Here is a 14982-nt window from a genome sequence, read left to right as displayed (position 1 = left end):
ATATATATATATATATATATATATATATATATTGAGCATCTATTCTGTGTCATAACCATTCATTGATAACAATACAAAGAAGGACCTTATTCTCATAGAATTTACATTCCCCTGGAGAAGCCCTCATAATAAGATTGGCAGCAGGAACAATAAAAAAAATAAGCAAATAAAAATAAGCAAATAAAATTAATGAATAATACAGTTTCATATGTTGTATAGAAAGTAAATATTACAAAGGGACAAAATGGGTAAACATGTTCTGACTAATATCACTTTTGTTTTTATTCTATTTAGTTTGTTTGAAAGGGGAAAAAAGCAGTCACAAAATCAAAACAAAACAAAAATGAAATTAAAAAAATAAATGAGGTTATAAGGTAACAGAATGGAGTTTATTACCAAAAAATCAAATCATATTTCAGAAAAGTGAGAAGAAAAAAATAGATTATTTTTAGAAGAGATATAGAGAAAAATTTATTTAAAAAAATTAACATTTAATTTGAGCCTTCTCCAATTACTAGCACCAGTGGCTGGACTGATATGGGGGAACGCTGCTTGGCCATCATGGAGTGGGGAAAGAATGAAGGGACTGGGTGATAGAGAGTCTTAGGTTTATGCATTAAACTGTGAAATCAGAAAATGTGAGGATGTGTGTGGAGAAAGATGAGGATTCAGTGTCCCTGGACCATGTCTTTAAGTGGACAGGGTCTCTTTTCCTTTGTAAGAAAAATGGAGTGGTTCAGGCTCCTCATCTCATACACACAGAAAAAAGCTGAGTAAAACAGAAATTGGTACCAGGAAGCAAAGTTGTTGCCATGACTAACCTGATCATGTGTTTCAAAAATCTTTGGAGCTGGTTTGCTGCATGTGCAGGGGAGGGAGGATTTTGAATAGTTTAGAAATTTAAGTTGGCAAAGCTTTAGATTGTTGTAAGTGGAACTTCATAGGGGATTCTGGTGGGAACTCAGAAGACCAAAACACCTATTGGACATACCAGGGACAACAAAGGCTGGGCTTGTGAGGTTTCAGAGGAAGAGGACTCTATTGGAAAGTGGACAAGAGGCCATTTATATGTGTTTTGGCAAAGACATTATCTACATTGTGTCTGTGTCCTGAGACTTTCTGTGAGTCCGAATTTAAAGGTGATGGACTAAATTATTTGGCAGAGGAAATTTCAAGGTATCCCAGCATTCAGGTGGTGATATGGATATGGCTGGCAGCTTTTAGCCAAGTGTACTGTGATATCAGAAGCAGAACGAAGAGCAGCAAGATTTGAAAAACTTCCCATTTGACCAGAAAGGTGTAAGTAAAACTGTGGTTGAAGAAGTTATTATTAAAGACATTACAGTCAATAAAGAAATTTTGACATTAAAGCAATAGGTATGTGTGACACAGCTGAATTTGATCTGACCTACTTTATCCAAGATAACATTTATTTTAGGAACAATATGGAAGCAAGAGCAAAAGCAAAAGTGGTAGGCAAGAGAGGAAGAGAAGAAAATACATCATCAATTCAGGGAAACAGCAACCCCTGAAGTCACACAGCTGAGGAGTCCTGGGCAGCTCTTCAGGTCCTGACTGGGAAGTCTGGGCAGAGTGGCTTTTCCATGGGTGAAGCTCCAAAGTCTATTCCTCCTTAAATACAAGGTAGAACAAAGAAAGCTCTGTTCTAACAACCTGTGGGACCTAGTGATCTGCTCAAGGACACTTATCCCCACAGCCTGGCCAGCTCCTGGAAGGGAGGGAGTGATAGCCTTGAGATAAGTGAACAACTCAGAGTGTTCAAGAGTGAGCCAAACCCACCCAGAAGGCCGCCTTCTTTAGATGATCCATGAAGGGTGTGCAAAGGTCACAGCTGGCACATGGAGAGGGAAGATCTTTCATATGTTCCTTAGTCCTTTAGAAATGCTGAAGACTTTATCCAGAGATACAGGGAAAGTTGGCTTAAGAGCAGCTCAGGAATTGGTATGACCAGACCCATTTCAGGCTCAAGGGAGTAAAGGTAAAATTTATTTGAAAAGAGACCAGTGGGGCACCCTGTTTACACAGAGGAACTTAGGAAGCTGTTTCACTGGGTTCAGTTGCTCAGAAGCTCAGAGGTTCCTGCAGCTATGGTCCCAGGAGGCTTAGCTACTGACTCCTGCTTGAGGTGATGGCAGATCTTGGCATCAACCTCATGGTGCTTGTAAGCACAAATGAAGGCCATTGGAGCAGCCCTCACAGAACAGCAATGCCTTTTACTTGGCTGTCAGGCATCAGAAGGGCTCACTTTCTGGGTAGAAAATGGCCTCTGGTTATAGGAGAGGTCTGGGTTTTTATAGGTCACACTGAAAGGTGAGTTAATCATTGGAGACATTGTCAGAATGTGTCAGTTTGGGTGTTCAGGAAAAAAATTGAAACTTGTTTTTACTGGAAAAGGATGGAAGGTCTCAGTGCTTATCTTTTTCCTCTAGGGGTCATTATATTGTAAAGAATCAATGTTTAACCTGGGACTGCCATTTTAGGATTGATGTGTACATCCTTCTCAGAGATTATCTTGTCACTGGGAAAGGATTTATTGGGGATGGATCAATGTTTTGCCTTCTTCCTCCCTTCCTACTCATGGATTACATTGTCTTGGGTTATCATTTTCCATATACTTCAGTGATGGTTCTTCAGGAAGGCACGATGCTGGAGTTACAGGGTCTTGGAAGCTTCCACTAAGATTTCAAAGGAAGGTCAGGGAGATCAGACAAATTGCAACAGGTTAGAAGTCCCTACAGGACTGCCCCTGAAATGGTAGTGCCTGAGGATATAGCAAGAAAGCCAAAGCTGGAGACCCCTGGATTAAGAGATGCCATTAACATGGGGTATCTTTGGAAGAAAGCTGTAGGAATTGAGCAGAAATAAGCCAAGAGAGAGATCATGTGGCCTGCAACCAGCAAGGCCACAGGGGCAAGGATCACCATGCTCTGTGCCCCAGATGCTGGAGGCGGAACTACAGGACTTGTTTGGCCTGCTGGGTTTCAGTCTTTCTTTGGTTCCATTCCTTCTTTCTATATTCTTATTTTTTTGTTATATAATGAAATTATCTAGTGTGTGCCATTATATATTAAATATATGTAATTTGCTTTTGGTGTTTTACAGAGGCTCATGGTAGGAGTTTACCTTGAGGCTCAAGAGACTTTGGGTTTGGATGTTTGAGTAATGGTGGAACTATTAAGATTATGAGAACACTTGGAAATAGATTAAATGCATTTTGCCAGGGATGGGGGTACCAGGGCACTCAACCACTGAGCCACATTCCCAGCCCTGTTTTTGTATTTTATTTAGAGACAGGCCTTGCCATTGCTGAGGTTGGCTTTGAACTCACAGTACTCCTGCCTCAGCCTCTCAAACCCCTGGGATTACAGGCATGCACCACCATGTATTTTGAATTGGGAGATGGGCATGAGCTTTTGGGGAACAGGGGTAGAATGTTATGGTTCTTATATGTGGCCTCATGTGTGCGATAATGCAAGAACATTCAGAGGTGAAATGATTGGGTTAAGAGAGTTTTTAATCTAGTCAGTGTAATAATCCACAGATATGGATTAACTGAGCCATAACTGTAGGCAGATAGGATGTGCTTGGAGGAGGTAGGTCACTGGGGACATGCCTTCAGGGTTTATATTTTGTCCCTGGTGAGTAGAGTGCTCTCTCTCTCTCCTTCCTGGTTGCCCTGTCTTGAGCAGCTTTCCTCCTCCACAGTTCTGCCTCACCTCAAACCCAGAGCAATAGAGGTGGCCATCTAGGAACTGAGACCTCTGAAACCATGAGTGCCAAATAAAACTTTCCTCCTCTGAAATTGTACTTGTCAGGTCTTTTGGTCATAGAGGTGGAAAAGCTGACTAAAATAAAGGGATAACAAAAAGTAGATGAAATTTTGAGATCAGATGGAAGTCCACAAATAGAAGTAATTGTTGCTTCTGGATTAATTAGATTTAGTGTGGAAAGTGTGTACAAAGGAGAGGAGGTCGCTTCAGGGTTTGGCCAGTAGGGGTCATTAGTCAAGGTCTTAACATATATTTAGGAAAGTGAAAGTCTATTCTTTGGCTTTGGCACATAGATGTTCATTGATTAACTTCCACTATCTATTCCACCTTCAATCTACCAGCCTTTATGATTATGTTTGGTGCATATCAGGTTTTTCTTTTATATCCAGAAATGGAATTGCTGGATCATTTGGTTGTTTTTTTGTTTTTTTTTTTAACTTTTTTTTTTTTTTTTTTTTGAGGAAACTCCATAGTATTTCTTATGAAGGCTATATCAGTTTTCATTCCCACCAACACTGTAAATTGTTCCCTTGAGTGCCATACTAAGTATCTTCTATGGTTGTGACTTAGAGTTCCAATTCATTTCAATGAATATTTACTCAAATACTGCAACCAAATATTTTGCCCTAAGACCTAATGGTTTTTAAACATACTTAGAGATGGTTGGACATGAAAGTCAAGTAGATTGTACTTCCTTTATACTTTGAGTTTTACTTCCTGTATCCTTTGAGAGAATCACAGCAGTAAAGTATCTAATATTAATTTAGTTAATTATTTAACACTGAAATAGAAATGACAGTGATAGATTACTTAACTTCTTAGGTTAGCTTCACTGGAAAACTTTCTTGTAGATACGCTTTAGGTCCATTTGCCTTTAGTCCTAAGAAGGGGGTTAAAAAGGTCAATGTGTAGGATAAATTCTGAGCTAAATGAATGGACTTACAGAGTCTTATCCTGAATCATTTTAGAATGTTTTTATGATCACCTTTCCAAGAGGTGTGATTGCACATTGTCAGTTATGGAAACATTTCTTCAGATTTCTATTCTGTTAGTGTCATTACAGGTCTTATCCCAAAAAGTGTCATAAACTTTAACATATCACTATTATTATTTTGTTTTTTGTTTTATAATGATGTTTTCCTAAATAATTTGTTTCCCATGTAATTTTCATAAGATAAATTATACTTAGCTTTTAATATACTTATGGCATGTCAAAACATATTAATAAGTATTATAAATTTTCAATCCTGGGAAATAAAATCAAGATATTTTGGTCATTATACTACTTCAATTTATATAATTCAATTTGACATTGAATGTTCAGGGTAAGTATATGTCTACTTTTACAGAAATTTTATTAATCTATATTAAATTCAATATCATTACTTGTCTCCCTAGGAAAATGTGGCATATTTTTAGAGAAGTGAACATTCAAGGGATCTAAAAGAATAAACACTTCTTTTTGGTTTTACTTTAATCCACTCAATTGAAGAGCTGAAGAAAACATATCATTTATTTTTTATTAGAATAATAAAAGATATTATTACATTTTGGGTATAGTTTGTGAGCCATAGAAATAAGGAGATGTGGAAGAATGGAAGTGTTTAGAAAATTAAAATGGGAAGGCCTGTGGGAGGGTGAGAAGAGCCAAAAACCTGTATTAGTCCATTTTCTGTTGCTATAACAGAACACAAAGAGGAAAAGAAGTTGTTTCTCACAGTTCTGAAGGCTGGGAATTCCAACACCTGGTGAGGGCTTCTTGCTGCATCATGACACGGAGGAGGGTGCCATGTGGAGAGAGCTCTCTTTCCTAACAACCACTCCCATGGTAACAGTGTTATGCTAATTTGTGATGGTGGAGCCTGCATGGGTTAATATCTTAAGGGGCTTACCTTTGAATACTGTTGCAATGGCAATTAAATTTCAGCATGAGTTTTGAAGGGGACATCCAGACTATAGTGGACCCATTCCCAGACTCCTTTACTTATGGGTCTGGTGTCAGAGTCAAGACAAAGGATTTTCATCATGTTCTTCAACAACTCAGTTGTGTGATAATACAGAATAAGACAGACTATGAGAGTTGCACAGGACTTTAGGAATCATTTACTACACTTCATCTGAGCTGAGGCTTAGAGGGATTAGCAAAGGCCACACTTTCTCTTCAGGATTAAAATTCACTTCCTTTCAGCTGTCCTGGTCTGCTTTCCATAGAATATCACTGTCTCTTAAAATGTGTCTTTTTTCTTCAATTACAGAATACATGGATTGGACATTCTGTAAGATTCCTTATAGTTTTAGAATTCTCTACAGTTGTTCACTTTATGCCTCTAAATCTACACTTTGTATAATACACAGAATTAAAATCACAGAGATCTGTAATGGAAAGTAAAGAAATTGAGATGGGCTTCATAGTCAAGATACTTTATTTATGACAGGTTTTAGTTTCTTTTCACAGATCCATTTGTTTTCTGAAATACAGTTCTCAGAAAAAACTTTCATCTTTGAGGTAGCAACAAAGCTGTTTTCTTTATTTTCACCAAAAATTTGTGATCTGAGGAGAAAAAGAAAAACTTCTCTTACTATTTGGGATTTTCTCAAACATAATGATATAAATTTTTAAGATAAAGTTAGTATAAATCTCTGGAACTTTATCTTCACTTAGAAAGAAACCTTCTAAGAAGATACTTGAGAAGGAACACAGACACATATATAGAACCTTTGGAAACTGGGAATTAAACCTCCCTATTCTATAGTACATTCTATGAAGTCTCTTGACTTCACTGAGCCTCAGTTTTCTTAAATACATGGGTTCTAACAACATGTTTGGGTGAGGCACTGAGATGAAACATAAATGTATGACAATGCTTAAGCAAAAGTCTGTTTTGGTAACTGCGACCTGATGAAGAAAGCCTATGTAAGGTCTATAGAAGTGGATGCAGGGGAATGGAGATGCAGTTCATGTGCATGTAGTCAGGGTTCCTTTCATTCTCATTCCAAGCAGAGGTTGGTGGGTATCTGCTTCAATCTACTTTAGTTCCAACAATAATGGATATTGTGGTTTATTATAGGTGGGGATGAGAATAAAATTTGAACAATGGGAGGGGCTAATATGGGGTTGGCTGCAAGGGAGAGGTGAATTTAAGGCTCACTTATGTTTGTCTCAAACAGAAGGTGGTAGAGGCAGTGGTCAGAGCTCCATCATGGCTTTTGTTTTTCTCCTTTTTTCCTCTTCTTCATGTTCCCATTGGGCCTGAGCAGCTAATCTGATTTATTCCAGTGCCAGCCTTCTAGTCAAACCGTGAACTTTCCTTAACTGGACTCTTGTAAACATCCTCTAGATTTTATGTCTCACATCCTTTGAAGCATTTCTTCAATTTGGGGGGTAATTTCTTTAAGGCCAATCTGGCCAAGTCAGTGACTCTCTTTCAAAAGGCCCTCAATGGCTTGCCAGTCCTTCCCTAACCAGATGTCTGATGAATTCTCTGACAGTATCCTATTTAATTCCCAAATAATTCTATAGAAATATATTATCCTCTCCTTTATTTCCCTTTATTTGAAAACAAGGTTCTAGAAAGTTGAAATCAATGCAGAATTTAACTGAATCCCCTTTTCGTGTACCATGACAGCCTCCAAGGTGGACCTGGTGACTGCATCTCAAAGCCTCCAATTTTATCCTCAGGCTAAAGTAGGAGGCTCAACTGAATTTAATCCATCCACTGAATATATTTCTTCACAGACACTTATATGTTTTCAAATCTTATTTTTACTATGACTACAATGAAATAAGCCTTTTACATCATAGCCCAGTTAACACACACACACACACACACTAACTATATTTAATGAATCTGAATCAATCCTTACTATGTATAAAAAGATAAATAATAAATTAAAGTCAAATTTAATATCTATTTAAAGGGACTTTAACCATTAAACTACATTCCCAGACCTTTCAATTTCTTTTGAGACAGGGTCTTGTATGTTGCTGAAGCTGGCCTTGAACTTTCTCAGCTTCCCAAGTAACATGGATTACAGGTGTGTGCCAGCACACTTGACTCAAACTTAATTTCAGTATAAATAAAGTATAGAAAAAATACCCAGAAAACTTTATGAAAACTCAGGATAGATTTGATTCAACTGATATATATTTTCTTTTTCAAAAGGATTAAATTATTTTTGAATAATCTTCATTTTAAAATCTCATATTTAAAAATATTTTAGAAGATGGGCTCTATAATGTCAAAATTTGCCAATTAAGCCAACATTCTTTTTAAATGTTTAATATTGTCTATACTTAATACATTAGCATTGTATTTTACATAACCCTGAATGTTCCAGTGTTTTAAATTTAAACCTCTTGTTTTTTGAATGATTAAAAAATACATTTTAAGTCTCAATTTATGAAAATTTAATTAAATTGTTCAAGATCCACTAAACTAACACTCAATATCATCTCTTGAGAAAAACTCATTGTATGTTCTTTACAGAAACTTGGTTGCATCCCTACATGCTTTTCCTTGTGAAAGAAAAGAATACTCTGCTCTTTGCTATACAACTATCCATGAATTCTGTTAAAAATGTGTAATTTAATATTGAGGGCTCTCTGGACAATATTATTCAATAAAAAATAAGATACTTAAGAGAAAATAACAAGTGACTTCTTTGTGGTTTAAGCATATGTTCTCACATTCCTCAAAATAACTGTCTCTTTCATAACACTGGCTAAATATACTATAATGTTTGCCTCAATGCGGGTAGTCCCTGTCCTGCATCCAAGTTCCAAATTCTGATATTTATTATTTTTTCCTTTATAATCTTTTATTTTTTTTTCTATGTTGGTTGTGACCTACTGAATTGGTTCATGATCCACTATGATGTTTTTCCATCACGATTTTAAAAATACTGCTTTGGAATTTCTATGTGCCAATAGTCTCCATGGACACATTTTAAAAAGAAATTTATGTATCCCTCCCAAAGAGTTAGTCCTTGCCCTTTAACATTCCATTGAAGATGCAAACATATGTTCTTATAAAGGGCTGGTGTCTTTTCATACATAATATTTTCCAATCAACTTTGGAGTTATTCATCTTCCCATCCTATTTTGAACCTATGGAGAATGTCTAAGCCAAATTAAAACTATAAAATTCAATCTTCAATATTTATTAATGTTATTACTTTGCAATGTGAACCTGATGTGAACTACATATTCAAATGAGCTCACCTGTCATGATTTAATAAAGAACCATTTATCTACTTCCACTTCTTCTCTGATAATGTAAAATTCAGTCCAATCCAATACAGATTTCCTTCATTCTTTATCAGGTTCTGTATGACTCTCTATAATTGAAACAAAATACATGACTTAATATTGAACTTATTTATCTAACCATGATTTGTATTCTTCTCATCCCCTAAAATCTAGTTCAAGGATCACCTCCTCTCTGAAGTCTTTCCTAATTCCCCAACTCCCCAATGAGTTATTTCTTCCTTCTTTGTGATATTTCTCTCTACATATATTTCTATTTCTTTTGAATTTATTATATTATATTAAATTGTTATATGACTGTTCAGTCTCCCAAATTATGAGCTTCTTGAAGTCAAAGTTTATACTTCCATTGCACAGAAACTTTGGCTGAAGTCCAGCTATCTTGATGCAGTCTTTAAAAAGTGTTAAGTTATATAAAGAATTTTATTTAACAATTTACCAATTCTTCCTGATCTTGGATGAGCAGCAAACTGGATTCTCCTTGGGAGCAGTCAGCTAGACTGTCATTCCAAGTTTTGAAAGAACTAGAAATAGACAAGCATTTATTTCAGAGCTGAAGCAAATGTTTAGGGCACTGTAATTGATGTGGTATCTCTACAGTAAAAACAAAGAAGAAATAAATAAGTGTTGTTTTTCTAATCTGTCCCTGCTGCACCCCAAACAACCACACATACGTGTTGTTATAAATACTCAGAAGTCTTTGATTATGACTATTACCATCTAAGGGTGCTGGTTTGTTGTTTCTGTTCAGCAAAGAATTGAAGAACAGGACACAGAGATAGCAAGCAAGAAGTAGGTTTATTACAAAAGCCACAGAGATACAGAGATAGACTTCTCCAAGAGAAGGGTCCCAGAGCAGGGAAGAATCTGGTGGTGGAGTTTTTGCCTGTTCTTTTTATGGTTTCTGGAATGTCCTCCTTTCCTTATCTCTTCCCCATCCACACACACTCCTCACTGTTATCTATTGGTGCTCCCTTTGTCCATGCATCTGTTTTAGTTTTACTCTTGATTATTAGCTGTTATTCTTAGGAAATTCAAGGCACAATATTACCTGTTGTATAATTCCTCTTCTCTTGAATATCCACACTGATCTTTAAAGAAAGGGGAAAATACATTAAGAGGGTTAGATACCCAAATGTGTGGTGGAATGGACATGTCATCACTTTAAGGAAACCAGGTTATTTTAACAAACTAATGTGAACAGATGAAACCAATTGTATGTGGTAACCAAGGGTTCTAGTTTGGAGACAGCATACATAAATAAACAAGAGAAAAACACAGAACAAGTAAACTCCTGCAGATATCAGGTTCCATATTATCTACTAGGTAAGTCTGCTTAAGGGAATTATTTAAAACTGTTAAATTGCTTATACTGTCACCTGAACTCTCTCATCTTCAGAATGTTTGTAATTGTGCTGTTTCCAAGGGAGGGCTTGTCTACTGCCATCTGGAATTAAGTATGTACTGAATAAAAGGTACTTAATTAGAATTTTTAATTTTCTTTGTTATCACAATCTTTGGTCACAACGTTATTGGAGCACATGTATGGGGTAATATACTGAGAAACTGATGTGACTCCATTTTTGAAAATAAATAAATAACAGCAACTTTTACCTCAAGGCCTGTCCTAAGGAAGGGGACATGACCCTTGTCCTTGGAAAAACCCACAGAGCACTCCTAAGTACATACCCACCCTGCTGAGTTATTTGTCTGTAAATAACAGGAGAAGTCTGTGGTGCCACGTGTCCTTGACTCAATTAGGCTAGGTGAGGACCCATAGCAACCTCCCTAACAACTTCCAATCAGCATGAGACAGGGAAACAACTGGGATGCCAGATGACCCCCCAGTATTTTATGGTGGTTGATAACATGTTGGGAAACCATGTAGTTTAGCACATACACCCTCGTGGCCTAAACCAATCAGTTCAAAGGAATCCCCCTCTTGTACTAACCAATCACCCCTACCCAACTTGTTCCCATCAGTGAATGTGCTAATCAATGTTAAGAGTTGTTGTTTGATTTTCCCGTGGTATGGAATGGAATGATTTGCTGTGTGATGTTGTGATGCATAGAGTTTCCCCAAAAACCTATAAAATCTTACTGAACAAAGGACCAGGATTTACTCCCTGGGACTGCTGCATTGGAAACAGTTGTGAGTCCAGGCTCAAGCTTGCAATAAAAACTCTTGTGGGATTGCATCAGATTCAGCTCCTGGAGATCTATTGAGGTCCCAGGAATCTGGCATAACAATACATAATGATGCTGAGAATAATTAGAAAGAGAAATGTGAAATAAATGTGAAGTTTCCAATGTGGACATGGGCTAAATGTTCAAAGTGTTGTCTTGTAAATTTTCATTTCGTTCATCTTTCAATAAATTTACAATAGCCAAATAATATTAAGATACAACTATATTTATGATGGAGATAGAGTAAATATATAGAGTAAATAAATTCTGAAGCAAATACCTTGCTTCACTTACCTAGAACACTCAACCCAATCACACTCAGGAAAAGAAGAAGTATCCCAGCACAGCCAAGTTTCCAAGCTAGTTGGTGCCAAGGTGCACCCTGAGAGACATCTGAGAATTAAAACAAGCAAACAAACTCAGTGAATTCAGTTGAGGACATCTGGCACAAAAATCAAAGGTGGTGCTTTATATAATCCAACATATAAACCATGAGATACAGGTTGAGTATTTGGGGCAGGAAAGTACCTTTATCAACCATCTTCAAAGTAGCATTACACAGGATAGATTCTTAGATCCAACTGAGAGTTTGTTCATTGATAAAACAGGAATACTTGCACATATTTTTTATATAAAGGATTAGTATGAGATTCAAATACGATCTATGTGAAGACATTTTGAAAATTCCCAATTGCTATACAAAAATAAATTGCATATGCTATTGTAGCCAATAAGTCAAAGGAGAACATTCATTTATTAAAAATGTGTTTTTTAAATATGCATTTATCTTTTAGTTGTAGTTGAACACAATATCTGTAGTTTTTATGTGGTGTGGAGGATCGAACCCAGGGCCTTGCACGTGCTAGGTGAGCACTCTACCACTGAGCCACAACCCCAGCCCTCAAAATGCATTTTTTGAGGCTCCATTTAGTGCCAAGTACTATGTTAGATGCTGGTGATATACAATAATTCCATTCTGCTTTACTGTTCTACAATAGTCATCTCCAAATTGTGTAAAATGTATGGCATTCAAGGAAAAATGTTTTGTTAGTGAGGACATTGTTTTCAGTATTTCAACTACAGTAGTTCCCCCTTACTGAGGGGATGTTTTAAGCCCCTTCAAAGATGTCTGAAACTATGAACAGCAACAAGTTCTTTATTCACTGTCTTTTACACACACAAACACACACACACACACACACACACACACACACACACTTTTCCATGTTAACCAAGCACTCACCACATATTATGGCTGTAACTTTTACTGTTTAAGATGAAAAAGCAAAACCAGCTGAATTTCTTTTTCCTTCTTCACAATTTCATGGGTAGAAGATTTGTTATTACACATGTCAGCAACCTCAGCACATGATATTTGTTCTTGCCTTAATTAGAGGACTTTCACAATAACATTTATAGGAAGCTCTTTATGGCTTGTCTTTAGTACAACTGAGATGTCCACATCACTACTTTTGCATCTGGGGGTCACAATTCAGATAAGGGTAATTTGAACACCAGTACTGTGACTAACAGGTGGGTCACAAAGGTGTGATTCATTTCCAGGGGAAGGATGGTATTAGATTTTATCCTGCTACTGAGAAAAACATGCAGTTGAAAACATTAATTGTTTATGTCTAGAATTTTCTTTTTTTTTTTTAATTTATTTATTTATTTTTTTTTATTGGTTGTTCAAAACATTACACAGCTCATGACATATCATCTTCCATACATTTGATTCAAGTGGGTTATGAACTCCCATTTTTTACCCCAAATACAAGTTGCAGAATCACATCGGTTACACATACACATTTTTACATAATACCATATTAGTGACTGTTGTATTCTGCTACCTTTCCTATCCCCTACTATCTCCCCTCCCCTTCCCTCTCATCTTCCCTCTCTACCCCATCTGCTGTTGTTTTAATTCTCTCCCTTGTTTTTTTTCNTCTATCTCTCTCTTTAGGGTTCTGTAGTTTTCATTGTATAAATCTTTCACCTCTTTTGTTAGGTTGATTCCCAAGTATGTTTTCAGACCAACGTTGACCACAGGAAACTGAAATTGCAAAAAGCAAATCTACAGATAAGGAGAGACTGCAGTTGTTAAATGTAACATGTACTTATGCCTAAAACATTGCATGGTCTAAACAAAATACCAGATATCTTTGTTTTTCTAAGTAATCATATCAATAATTATATAATATCTCATGTTTATCAGACATTGAGATTATGTTAACTAATTTATGAAATGTGATTATAAATTTATCTAACGTCAATTTATTTTGCTTCAAGACAATGTTAAAAACAGGGATTTCATAGGGAAAAACAATAAAGAGGGGCTTATTTTAAAAATAAAAATATAGAGAAACCCTGGGATACAGCTAATTTACCAAGTTAAATCAAGTTAACAGGAAATAATTCTGATAGTTTATCTCTTAGCTATTCTGCTCAAACTCATGCTTAAATACCTCCTCTATGTGATTTAACTGTAAGATCTCCTCATTTTGATTTATAATGTATTTCATATGTTCCTTTATATATTGTTTTTGAAAATTATTATTGAGGCCAAGACCATTAGAAATAAATGTTTTCTATTTATCTGTAGCTGTCAACATATATATTTTCTATTTTTCTAATATTTCGTAGTGTAGATGATTACCTGTTTTGAGTTAAATATTAAAAAATTTCGATATCCAATATGTATAATAGTGTTTTTTTCTCATTACATTACATATTTCAAAAAGCTATGTATGGCAAGTTCTACTTTTTTTTTAATACTGCCACTGGGGGAAATTGAGTTGTATAACTCAGATTGCACACAAACAATAATGGTCTCTCCTATTAAAATTATGACATTCATACACATGAGTTAGCTTTTTAAAAATGTTCTCAAAGAAACAGATTTAGAACAATCAACCCCCTTATCCTTGGGTTTCATATCTGCACATTCAAATAACTGCAGATTAAAAATATTCACAGGCAAAACATATTGTACCTGTCCTGAAAATATATGTGTGTTTTTTCCTTGTCATTTTTCTGAACAATACACATTAGGAACATTTTAAATAGTGTTTAAATTATCTTAGTTACTGTTAAGTAATCTGATTATTACTTAAGTATGCAAGAGTATGCACATAAGGTGTATGCAAATAATACAATATTTTAAATGTGATTTGAGCATCCACAGATTTTTGTATACACAGGGATTCTCAAACCAGCCCTCTGTGAACGCTGAGGAATGGCTGTAGAGTAAAATATGACAAAGGAATGCTATGGAAGGAAACATTACATTAGACTCAAAGATGTGGAATGTAAGTCATCATTTGGCACTATTTGGCACCTGTTGAATAAGTGGAGGTGGGGATTGGAGACTCCAAAGGCCCCAGGGCCAGTATTGGTCTAGAATTTCTAATAAAAGCTATTGTGACCCAGAGTGACCCAACCCAGTGAATAACCCTAAAATAGCACTAGAATAGATTTCCTTCTAGTTTTCTATATGTACATTATTTTACATTTCTGTCTTTTTTCTTCCTTACTCATCTCTCCTTGGAACTCCAAGTTTGTTTGCAAAATGAAGAAAATTTCATACAGTCATTACATTAATGAGTCTAGCATTGATTAAGAACAGAGTTGTTGGGTTTTTTTCCCCAAATCTAGCAGACCTGAGATTTGAGACAATCTTCATAAACCACAATTTTCTCCCTTGTAAAATGTGGATAATATCTACTTCATAAGGTTTTA

The 14982-nt window shown here is 36.0% G+C and overlaps 1 long non-coding RNA gene across 1 annotated transcript; it reads right to left on the bottom strand.

Annotated features, from left to right (window-relative positions):
- Positions 1-6223: 6223 nt before the first annotated feature.
- Positions 6224-9582, bottom strand: LOC125611940. The gene is made up of 3 exons (XR_007342191.1): positions 9497-9582; positions 9013-9128; positions 6224-6342 (listed from the first exon to the last, which is right to left on the bottom strand). It is a non-coding gene; the product is annotated as an uncharacterized LOC125611940 (long non-coding RNA).
- Between the last annotated feature and the right edge of the window lie 5400 nt (positions 9583-14982).

The sequence above is a fragment of the Marmota marmota genome, unplaced genomic scaffold (genome assembly GCF_001458135.2).
Source record: "Marmota marmota marmota unplaced genomic scaffold, marMar, whole genome shotgun sequence".
Classification (NCBI taxonomy): Eukaryota; Metazoa; Chordata; class Mammalia; order Rodentia; family Sciuridae; genus Marmota; species Marmota marmota.
This window is presented reverse-complemented; position numbering and strand designations above follow the sequence as displayed.